This window comes from Salvelinus sp. IW2-2015, linkage group LG31 (assembly GCF_002910315.2).
Source record: "Salvelinus sp. IW2-2015 linkage group LG31, ASM291031v2, whole genome shotgun sequence".
Taxonomy (NCBI): domain Eukaryota; kingdom Metazoa; phylum Chordata; class Actinopteri; order Salmoniformes; family Salmonidae; genus Salvelinus; species Salvelinus sp. IW2-2015.
In genome coordinates this window covers 5,711,779-5,722,631 of record NC_036870.1, presented here as the reverse complement: position 1 = coordinate 5,722,631, position 10,853 = coordinate 5,711,779, and positions in this window count along the sequence as shown.

The window sequence follows — 10,853 nt, the reverse complement described above, 5'->3', positions numbered from 1 at the left end:
CAGTTCAAAAATTGTGGGTGTGGCTGATATGGTTTTGTGCCATCACTGAGGTAACTGGACAATGCTGTGCCACTGTCCCTATACTGGTGCTGCTGGCAACAAGGGTGAACCTGGTCCTGCCGTGGCTGTGACATTGTTCCTGAAAGTCTCTCTCCCTGGCTCTTTCCCTTTCACCACCCTCACAAACTCAGTCTGTCTCCTAGAAAATAAATAAGGTGTTTGCCGTACTCCTAACTACCGGTACCCAAAACTACACAATTAATCACAACAGCAATACCATTGCCATAAACAAATCTTAGTTTAATCATCAGTTTAAGTTGAGAGCGGGGGTATCCATGGCATTTCCAATTATGTCCCTATTTTACAAGTAAAAAAAATTGAGAACCTTCATAATGTTGCCAAACAAAGACTCAACAAACTTACCTGAGACTCCCTGTCTCTGCCATTCTGTCCCTGCCTATCTGTCCCCACTCTGCTGTCTGTGTGCCATCTGTTGCCTGCTCTGGCTAATGACATCTTTGTAAACATTCCATTAGCATTTCACTTCTTTCTTATGAACATTTTACAACTCGTCTTTGAGATATTAGGCTACTAGAGTTCTTACTTTGCGTTTTGGTGTACTGAAAAATACTCTATGTCCGCCATTTTTCTACCTGGCTGGCTGGCTGGCCGGTCTAGCTGCACACACACACATTTACACAACATATGCTACAACCTTTTCTAATTTTAATATAGTTTTGTTTCATATTGGCTGGCTTCCAACAATAGCTGAATTTGTAAAGCTAGCGAGCACCAAACTCCGTTTCTGTGGTGTTTGCCATAATCTTAAAAAAAAAAAGGTGAAATAAAATAAATGTAAAAAAGTTCACTAGCGACAATTTAGCTTTTGCAACGAGACCATTAAATATATTTAAGACAATGGTATAAGAGAGTGTAGTTCTGTTCAGTTTGGACTTCAGTTTATCGCCAACCTTTATCACAGGACTTTGAAGCACTACAGCTGCATTGCTGATCTTGGAAAAACTGACGATAGCAAATATTCCATCTTTGACGACGCCACATTAATGGAATAGTACTAGCTAGCTTGCTAGTAATGTTGCTTTAGTTTGCGCGCTAGCTCTGCAAATTCAGCTAGTGTGTAACCCTGCCAACATAAAAATGTAAACATTGCTATGGGCGATTGACTGGATTACCTCACGTCAGTTACGTACATGTGCCTTTCAGACAGTAGATACAACCCTCTATTACCTTGCCAGCTAAAGAACTGGCAGTGGATCAAACCATTGTGAGGCAAAGGGCGGGGTGGTCGCAATCTTTTGAAACTTAAAAAGGCGCTATTAAGTGTCTATAATCAGCACAACTGCTTTCATTGCGTATTATTTAATTATTGAAATTACATAGTTATGTTTACAGTGATAGATTGGGGGGGACAAATCATATTTTTCCCAGGATGGGGGGGTCGTGTCCCCCCCGTCCCCCCTGGGATTTCCGCCTATGACTGGCGGTACAAGGACCAAGGACACACTGATTATTGTGTGGGTGGCATTGGAATAGAATCAGCTTGATCCTCTCTGTCGAAGACACTTGGACCTTATTTTTTTATATTTTCAGTGATATTGTTAACAAACATGCCCCCATAAAGAAAAGAAGAATTAAAAACAGGTTCAGCCCCTGGTTCGACCGTGATCTTGCAGAGTTTCTCCACCTCAAGAATTGCATTTACCGAAAGGCTCGGCACACGCATACTCAGGCTGACTGGCTCTCGTTCAGGCAAATGAGAAATAAGTGCACTCAGGCTATCCGGAAGGCCAAAGTTAGTTACTTTAAGGGGCAGTTCTCTCTCTGTGGGTCTAACCCCAAGAAGTTCTGGAAAACGGTTAAAGACCTGGAGAATAAACCCTCCTCTTCACAGCTGCCCATGTCCCTTAAAGTTTATGATGTGGTTGTTACTGACAAGGAGCACATGGCTGAGCTTTTTAAGTCACCACTTCATTAAGTCAGGATTCCCATTTGACTCAGCCATACCTCCTTGCCCGTCCAACATTTCCTCATCTCCCACCCCTTCTAATGTGACTAGGCCCGATGCTCCTCCCTCTTTTTCCCCTGCCCCACTACAAAGTTTTTCCCTGCAGGCGGTCACTGAGTCCGAGATGCTAAAGGGCCTCCTTAAACTTGACCCCCAAAAAACATCTGGGTCAGATGGTTTAGACCCTTTCTTCTTTAAGGTTGCTGCCCCTATAATCGCCACGCCTATCTCTGACCTTTTTAACCTTTCTCTCCTCTCTGGGTAGGTTCCCATTGCTTGGAAGGCAGCCACGGTTCGTCCTTTATTTAAAGGGGAGATCAAGCTGATCCTAACTGTTATAGGCCTATTTCTATTTTGCCCTGTTTATCAAAAGTGTTTGAAAAACTTGTCAATAATCAACTGACTGACTTTCTTGATGTCTATAGTATTCTCTCTGGTATGCAATCTGGTTTCCGCTCAGGTTATGGATGTATCACTGCAACCTTAAAGGTCCTCAATGATGTCACCATTGCCATTGATTCTAAGCAATGTTGTGCTGCTATTTTTATTGACTTGGCCAAAGCTTTTGATACAGTAGACCATTCCATTCTTGTGGGCCGGCTAAGGAGTATTGGTGTCTCTGAGGGGTCCTTGGCCTGGTTTGCTAATTACCTCTCTCAAAGAGTGCAGTGTATAAAGTCAGAACATCTGCTGTCTCAGCCACTGCCTGTCACCAAGGGAGTACTCCAAGGCTCGATCCTAGGTCCCACACTCTTCTCAATTTACATCAACAACATAGCTCAGGCAGTAGGAAGCTCTCTCCTCCATTTATATGCAGATTATACAGTCATACTCATCTGGCCCCTCCCCAGATTTTGTGTTAAATGCTCTTCAACAAAGCTTTCTTAGTGTCCAACAAGCTTTCTCTGCCCTTAACCTTGTTCTGAACACCTCCAAAACAAAGGTCATGTGGTTTGGTAAGAAGAATGCCCCTCTCCCCACAGGTGTAATTACTACCTCTGAGCGTTTAGAGCTTGAGGTAGTCACCTCATACAAGTACTTGGGAGTATGACTAGACAGTACACTGTCCTTCTCTCAGCACATACCAAAGCTACAGGCTAAAGTGAAATCTAGACTTGGTTTCCTCTATCGTAATCGCTCCTCTTTCACCACAGCTGCCAAACTAACCCTGATATAGATGACCAGCCTACCCATGCTAGATTACGGAGACTTCATTTATAGATCGGCAGGTTAGGGTGCTCTCGAGCGGCTAGATGTTCTTTACCATTCGGCCATCAGATTTGTCACCAATGCTCCTTATAGGATTCATCACTGCACTCTCTACTCTTATGTAAACTGGTTATCTCTGTATACCCGTCGCGAGACCCACTGGTTGATGCTTATTTATAAAACCCTCTTAGGCCTCACTCCCCCCTATAAGAGATATCTACTGCAGCCCTCATCCTCCACATACAACACCCGTTCTGCCAGTCACATTCTGTTAAAGGTCCCCAAAGCACACACATCCCTGGGTCGCTCCTCTTTTCAGTTCGCTGCAGCTAGCGACTGGAACGAGTGCAACAAACACTCAAACTGGACAGTTTTATCTCAATCTCTTCATTCAAAGACTCAATCATGGAGACTCTTACTGACAGTTGTGGGTGCTTTTTGTAATCTATTGTTGTCTCTACCTTCTTGCCCTTTGTGCTGTTGTCTGTGCCCAATAATGTTTGTACCATGTTGTGCTGCTGCCATGTTGTGTTGCTACCATGTTGTTTTCATGTTGTGTTGCTACCATGCTGTGTTGTCATAAAATCAAATAAAATGTATTTATATAGCCCTTCTGTCACGTTCCTGGCCTTATTTCCTTTGTTTAGTCTTTGTTTAGTTGGTCAGGACGTGAGCTGGGTGGGTGTAGTCTATGTTTTGTGTTTCTATGTTGGGTTTGTTGTTTGGCCTAATATGGTTCTCAATCAGAGGCAGGTGTTTTGCATTGTCTCTGATTGGGAACCATATTAAGGTAGCCTGTTTGCACTGTTGGTTGATGGGTGATTGTTTTCTGTGTTTGTGTTCTGCACCAGATAGGACTGTTTTCGGTTTTCACATTTATTGTTTTGTAGCTTGTAGTGGTCACGTTCTCATTCTTTATTAAACATGTTGAACACTAGCCGCGCTGCGTTTTGGTCCTCTCCTTCATCCCAGGAAGAAAGCCGTTACAGAATCACCCACCAAACCCGRACCAAGCAGCGTGSTAACGGGCAGCAGCGACAGCAGCAGCAGCGTACTCAGGACTTCTGGACATGGGAGGAAATTCTGGAYGGTAAGGGACCCTGGGTTCAAGCTGGAGAGTATCGCCGCCCTCGTGAAGAGCTGGAGGCAGCTAAAGCCGAGAGGCGGTGGTATGAGGAGGCAGCATGGAAGCGAGGCTGGAAGCCTGAGAGTCACCCCCAAAAAATTATTGGGGGGGGGGTTAAAGGGGAGTGTGGCGAAGTCAGGTAGGAGACCTGCGCCAACTTCCCGGGCTTACCGTGGAGAGCGAGAGTACGGGCAGACACTGTGGTATGCGGAAGAGCGCACGGTGTCTCCTGTACGTGTGCTTAGCCCGGTGCGCTACATCCCAGCTCCACGTATCGGCCGGGCTAGAGTGGGCATCGAGCCAGGTGCCATGAAGCCGGCTCAACGCATCTGGTCTCCAGTGCGTCTCCTCGGGCCGGTGTACATGGCACCAGCCTTACGCATGGTGTCCCCGGTTCGCCAGCACAGCTCAGTGCGGGCTATTCCACCTCGCCGCACTGGCCTGGCTACGGGGAGCATTCAACCAGGTAAGGTTGGGCAGGCTCGGTGCTCAAGAGCTCCAGTACGCCTTCACGGTCCGGTATATCCGGTGCCACCTCCTCGCCCCAGCCCAGTACCACCAGTGCCTACACCACGCACCAGGCTTCCTGTGCGTCTCCAGAGCCCTGTTCCTCCTCCACGCACTCGCCCTGTGGTGCGTGTCTCCAGCCCGGTACCACCAGTTTCGGCACCACGCACCAAGCCTCCTGTGCATCTCCAGAGGCCAGAGTCTGCTGTCTGCCCAGCGCCACCTGCGCTGCCCGTCTGCCCAGCGCCGTATGAGCTGCCGCCTGCGCTGCCCGTCTGCCCAGCGCCGTCTGAGCTGCCCGTCTGCCCAGCGCCGTCTGAGCTGCCCGTCTGCCCAGCGCCATCTGAGCTGCCCGTCTGTCCTGAGCCTTCAAAGCCGCCCGTCTGTACTGAGCCTTCAGAGCCGCCCGTCTGTCCTGAGCCTTCAAAGCCACCCGTCTGTCCTGAGCCTTCAGAGCCGTCCGTCAGTCAGGAGCCGCTAGAGCCGTCCGTCAGTCAGGAGCCGCTAGAAGCCGTCGTAGAGCGCTAGGCCGTCCGTCAGACAGGAGCCGCAAGAGCCGCCGCCAGACAGGAGCCGCCAGAGCGCCGCCAGCAGAGCCCCAGAGCGCCCGCCAGACAGGAGCCGCCAGAGCCGCCCGCCAGACAGGAGCCGCCAGAGCCGCCCGCCAGACAGGAGCCGCCAGAGCCGCCCGCCAGACAGGAGCCGCCAGAGCCGTCAGTCAGCCAGGAGCCGCCAGAGCCGTCAGTCAGCCAGGAGCCTCCCAGAGCCTTCAGCCAGCCAGGACCTGCCAGAGCCGCCAGCCAGGACCTGCCAGAGCCGTCAGCCAGCCAGACCTGCCAGAGCCGTCAGCCAGCCAGGAACTGCCAGAGCCATCAGTCAGCCAGACCTGCGAGAGCCGTCAGTCAGCCAGGACCTGCCAGAGTCGTCAGTCAGCCAGGAGCTGCCAGAGCTGCCTGTCACGCAGGCGATGCCGGAATTGCTCCTCAGTCCGAATTGCTCCTCAGTCCGGAGCTGCCCTCAGTCCGGAGCTGCCCCTCAGTCCGGAGCTGCCCGTTTGTCCTGAGCCTTCAGAGCCGTCCGTCAGTCAGGAGCCGCTAGAGCCATCCGTCAGTCAGGAGCCGCTAGAGCCGTCCGTGCAGACAGGACCTGCCAGAGCCGTCAGCCAGACAGGAGCCGCCAGAGCCGCCCGCCAGACAGGAGCCGCCAGAGCCGCCCGCCAGACAGGAGCCGCCAGAGCCGCCCGCCAGACAGGAGCTGCCAGAGCCGCCGCCAGACAGGAGCCGCCGGAGCCGTCAGTCAGCCAGGAGCTGCCAGAGCCGTCAGTCAGCCAGGAGCTGCCAGAGCCGACAGTCAGCCAGGAGCTGCCAGAGCCGTCAGTCAGCCAGGACCTGCCAGAGCCGCAAGCCAGCCAGGACCTGCCAGAGCCGCCAGCCAGCCAGGACCTGCCAGAGCCGTCAGCCAGCCAGGACCTGCCAGAGCCGTCAGCCAGCCAGGAACTGCCAGAGCCGTCAGTCAGCCAGGACCTGCCAGAGCCGTCAGCCAGCCAGGAACTGCCAGAGCCGTCAGTCAGCCAGGACCTGCGAGAGCCGTCAGTCAGCCAGGACCGCCAGGTCGTCAGTCAGCCAGGAGCTGCCAGAGCTGCCTGTCACGCAGGCGATGCCGGAATTGCTCTTCAGTCCGGAATTGTTCCTCAGTCCGGAGCTGCCCCTCAGTCCGGAGCTGCCCGTCTGTCCGGAGCTGCCCCTCAGTCCGTATACATTGTTTGTCTTCAGGAAGGCAGTGAGTTGCTGCGCAACAGCTTTTTCTAAAATGTTTGAGAGGAATGGAAGATCCGATAGGCCGATAGTTTTTTATATTTTCTGGGTCAAGTTTTGGCTTTTACAAGAGAGGCTTTATTACTGCCACTTTTAGTGAGTTTAGTACACATCCGGTGGATAGAGAGCCGTTTATTATGTTCAACATAGGAGGGCCAAGCACAGGAAGCAGCTCTTTCAGTAGTTTAGTTGGAATAGGGTCCAGTATGCAGCTTGAAGGTTTAGAGGCCATGATTATTTTCATCATTGTGTCAAGAGATATAGTACTAAAACACTTAAGTGTCTCTCTTGATCCTAGGTACTGGCAGAGTTGTGCAGACTCAGGACAACTGAGCTTTGGAGGAATACGCAGATTTAAAGAGGAGTCCGTAATTTGCTTTCTAATGATCATGATCTTTTCCTCAAAGAAGTTCATGAATTTATTACTGCTGAAGTGAAAGCCATCCTCTCTTGGGGAATGCTGCTTTTTAGTTAGCTTTGCGACAGTATCAAAAATACATTTGGGATTGTTCTTATTTTCCTGAATTAAGTTGGAAAAATAGGATGATCGAGCAGCAGTGAGGGCTCTTCGATGCTGCACGGTACTGTCTTTCCAAGCTAGTCGGAAGACTTCCAGTTTGGTGTGGCACCATTTCCGTTCCTATTTTCTGGAAGCTTGCTTCAGAGCTCGGGTATTTTCTGTATTACCAGGGAGCTAGTTTCTTATGACAAATGTTTTTAGTTTTTAGGGGTGCAACTGCATCTAGGGTATTGCGCAAGGTTAAATTGAGGTCCTCAGTTAGGTGGTTAACTGATTTTTGTGCTCTGACGTCCTTGGGTAGGCAGAGGGAATCTGGAAGGGCATCAAGGAATCTTTGGATTGTCTGAGAATTTATAGCACGACTTTTGATGCTCCTTGGTTGGGGTCTGAGCAGATTATTTGTTGCGATTGCAAACGTAATAAAATGGTGGTCCGATAGTCCAGGATTATGAGGGAAAACATTAAGATCCACAACATTTATTCCATGGGACAAAACTAGGTCCAGAGTATGACTGTGACAGTGAGTAGGTCCAGAGACATGTTGGACAAAACCCACTGAGTCGATGATGGCTCCGAAAGCCTTTTGGAGTGGGTCTGTGGACTTTTCCATGKRAATATTWAAATCACCAAAAATTTGAATGTTATCTGTTATGACTACAAGGTCCGATAGGAATTCAGGGAACTCAGTGAGGAACGCTGTATATGGCCCAGGAGGCCTGTAAACAGTAGCTATAAAAAGTGATTGAGTAGGCTGCATAGATTTCATGACTAGAAGCTCAAAAGACGAAAACGTCAGTTTTTTTTTTGTAAATTGAAATTTGCTATCTAAATGTTAGCAACACCTACGCCTTTGCGGAATGCACGGGGGATATGGTCACTAGTGTAACCAGGAGGTGAGGCCTCATTTAACACAGTAAATTCATCAGGCTTAAGCCATGTTTCAGTCAGGCCAATCACATCAAGATTATGATCAGTGATTAGTTCATTGACTATAACTGCCTTTGAAGTGAGGGATCTAACATTAAGTAGCCCTATTTTGAGATGTGAGGTATCACGATCTCTTTCAATAATGGCAGGAATGGAGGAGGTCTTTATTCTAGTGAGATTGCTAAGGCAAACACCGCCATGTGTAGTTTTGCCCAACCTAGGTTGAGGCACAGACACGGTCTCAATGGGGATAGCTGAGCTGACTACACTGACTGTGCTAGTGGCAGACTCCACTAAGCTGGCAGGCTGGCTAACAGTTTTCAACCAGCGATTGAGTTGTGAGACTCTGCTGTAGAGCTCATCACTCCCCCTAACTGGGAGGGGGCCAGAGACAATTACTCGATGCCGACACATCTTTCTAGCTGATTTACACGCTGAAGCTATGTTGCGCTTGGTGACCTCTGACTGTCCCATCCTAACATCGTTGGTGCCGACGTGGATAACAATATCCCTATACTCTCTACACTCGCCAGTTTTAGCTTTAGCCAGCACCATCTTCAGATTAGCCTTAACGTCAGTAGCCCTGCCCCCTGGTAAACAGTGTATGATCGCTGGATGATTCGTTTTAAGTCTAATACTGCGGGTACTGGAGTCGCCAATGACTAGGGTTTTCAATTTGTCAGAGCTAATGGTGGGAAGCTTCGGCGTCTCAGACCCCGTAACGGGAGGAGTAGAGAACAGAGACGGCTCGGCCTCAGACTCCGACTCGCTGCTTAATGGGGAACACCGGTTGAAAGTTTCTGTCGGCTGAATGAGCGACACCGGTTGAGTATTCCTACAGCATTTCCCTCCAGAAGCCATGAGAAAGTTGTCCGGCTGCGGGGACCGTGCGAGGGGATTTGTACTAACGTTACTATCTGTACTTACTGGTGGCACAGACGCTGTTTCACCCTTTCCTACACTGAAATTACCCTTGCCTAATGATTGCGTCTGAAGCTGGGCTTGCAGCACAGCTATCCTCGCCGTAAGGCGATCGTTCTCCTGTATATTATGAGTACAGTGACTGCAATTAGAAGGCATCGTGTTAATGTTACTACTTAGCTTCGGCTGTTGGAAGTCCTGACGAACCATGTCCAGATAAAGCGTCCGGAGTGAAAAAGTTGAATGAAATTTTTTTGATTTGTCAACTCACACAGCCTACTGCCATGTTGCTGCCATGCTATGTTGTCTTAGGCCTCTCTTTATGTAGTGTTGTGTTGTCTCTCTTGTCTTGATGTGTGTTTTGTCCTATGCCGCCGTCCCCGCAGGAGTCATTTTGCCTTTTGGTAGGCCGTCATTGTAAATAAGACTACGTTCTTAACTGACTTGCCTAGTTAAATAAAGGTTAAGTAAAAAAATATAACCAAGGCCAACCCTGCTAAAAAAAACTGCAGAAATGAGCCATATGTATACAGTTCGGCCAAATTTTTGAACAGCTGCCACGTTAAGCTCCTTTATTCTCGAAATGTTGGTGATGTAACAAGAGAGAGCGCCTCCGACAATTCCCTTTGAAATGACTCACTGTAAACAAGAAAAACAGTGCAGCGAATTTACCAGACAGTTTTGTTGATTAGCATTCGGGATAATGTGTTTCCAATTCTGTGTTTATAGGTTTTGACAACTATCAGGAATAAACATCAATCTAGAGAACAACGTGGAGGCGTAAATGATCACTTAGCAACAGCTATGGTGGAGAAAGTAGAGCTCTCTGAATGTTCAGACACAAACCGCATTGGTCGGATGCTGGTCAAGCTGGTCTGACCAGCATGGTCTAGCTGGTATAATCAGCATTGTCTAGCTGGTTATGGTGGTTGACCAGAATGGTGTAGCTGGTCAAGCTGGTCTGACCAGCATGGTCTAGCTGGTATAATCAGCATGGTCTAGCTGGTTATGGTGGTTGACCAGAATGGTGTAGCTGGTCAAGCTGGTCTGACCAGCATGGTCTAGCTGGTTAGGATGGCCGACTAGCTGGTCAAGCTGGTGATGCCGGTGACCAGGTTATGCTGGTATGCTGGTTTAGTTTATTAAGATCCCCATCAGCTATTGCCAGTGATTAATTTGAGCCGTGGCAGCCGTTCCTGAACCCATTTCATCTTGTGGCATGAACAATCATTTTCACTGTTTGCAATGTAAAACTCCTAATAAAATCAATCAGAGTAATTGAATTTTTATTCCTCTGTCATTGTCATGCCCCCTAAAAAACCTAATGTGAAAATATGCCTGATATTCTAAGAATGTTGGGCCATCCCAGGTTTATGGTTTGCGCAACATTGTTGCTTATATAGACCAATCATTGCTGTGGTGAGAGAGAGAAGCACACAGGTATCTCTCACAGAACTAAAATGAGATTCACTTTCTATGATCTCTCTCCTTCTCTGTGCTGTTATAAACATGAGCCGGCAACTCGCATCTCTCCAGCATTGCACTTCATCATTGATTTCCTAATAGAATAATAGCTGCGGAAAGTGTGCTGGAGGTTCTGCAGCGCTCTGCAGTCTGTTCAGAAAGAAATTCAATAAATCTCAAATACTACACCAGGACTAAGCCTATAATTTAGCCACAGAGGATCAATGGCTAATTTAAAAAAAAATAGCTTAGCTGTGGATTGTGTGTAGCCAAATCACAAGGTATGCCTACAGTCGGGAACGTGTGGCAAATCTGTCAGTGAACAGCATGCAGCCAAAA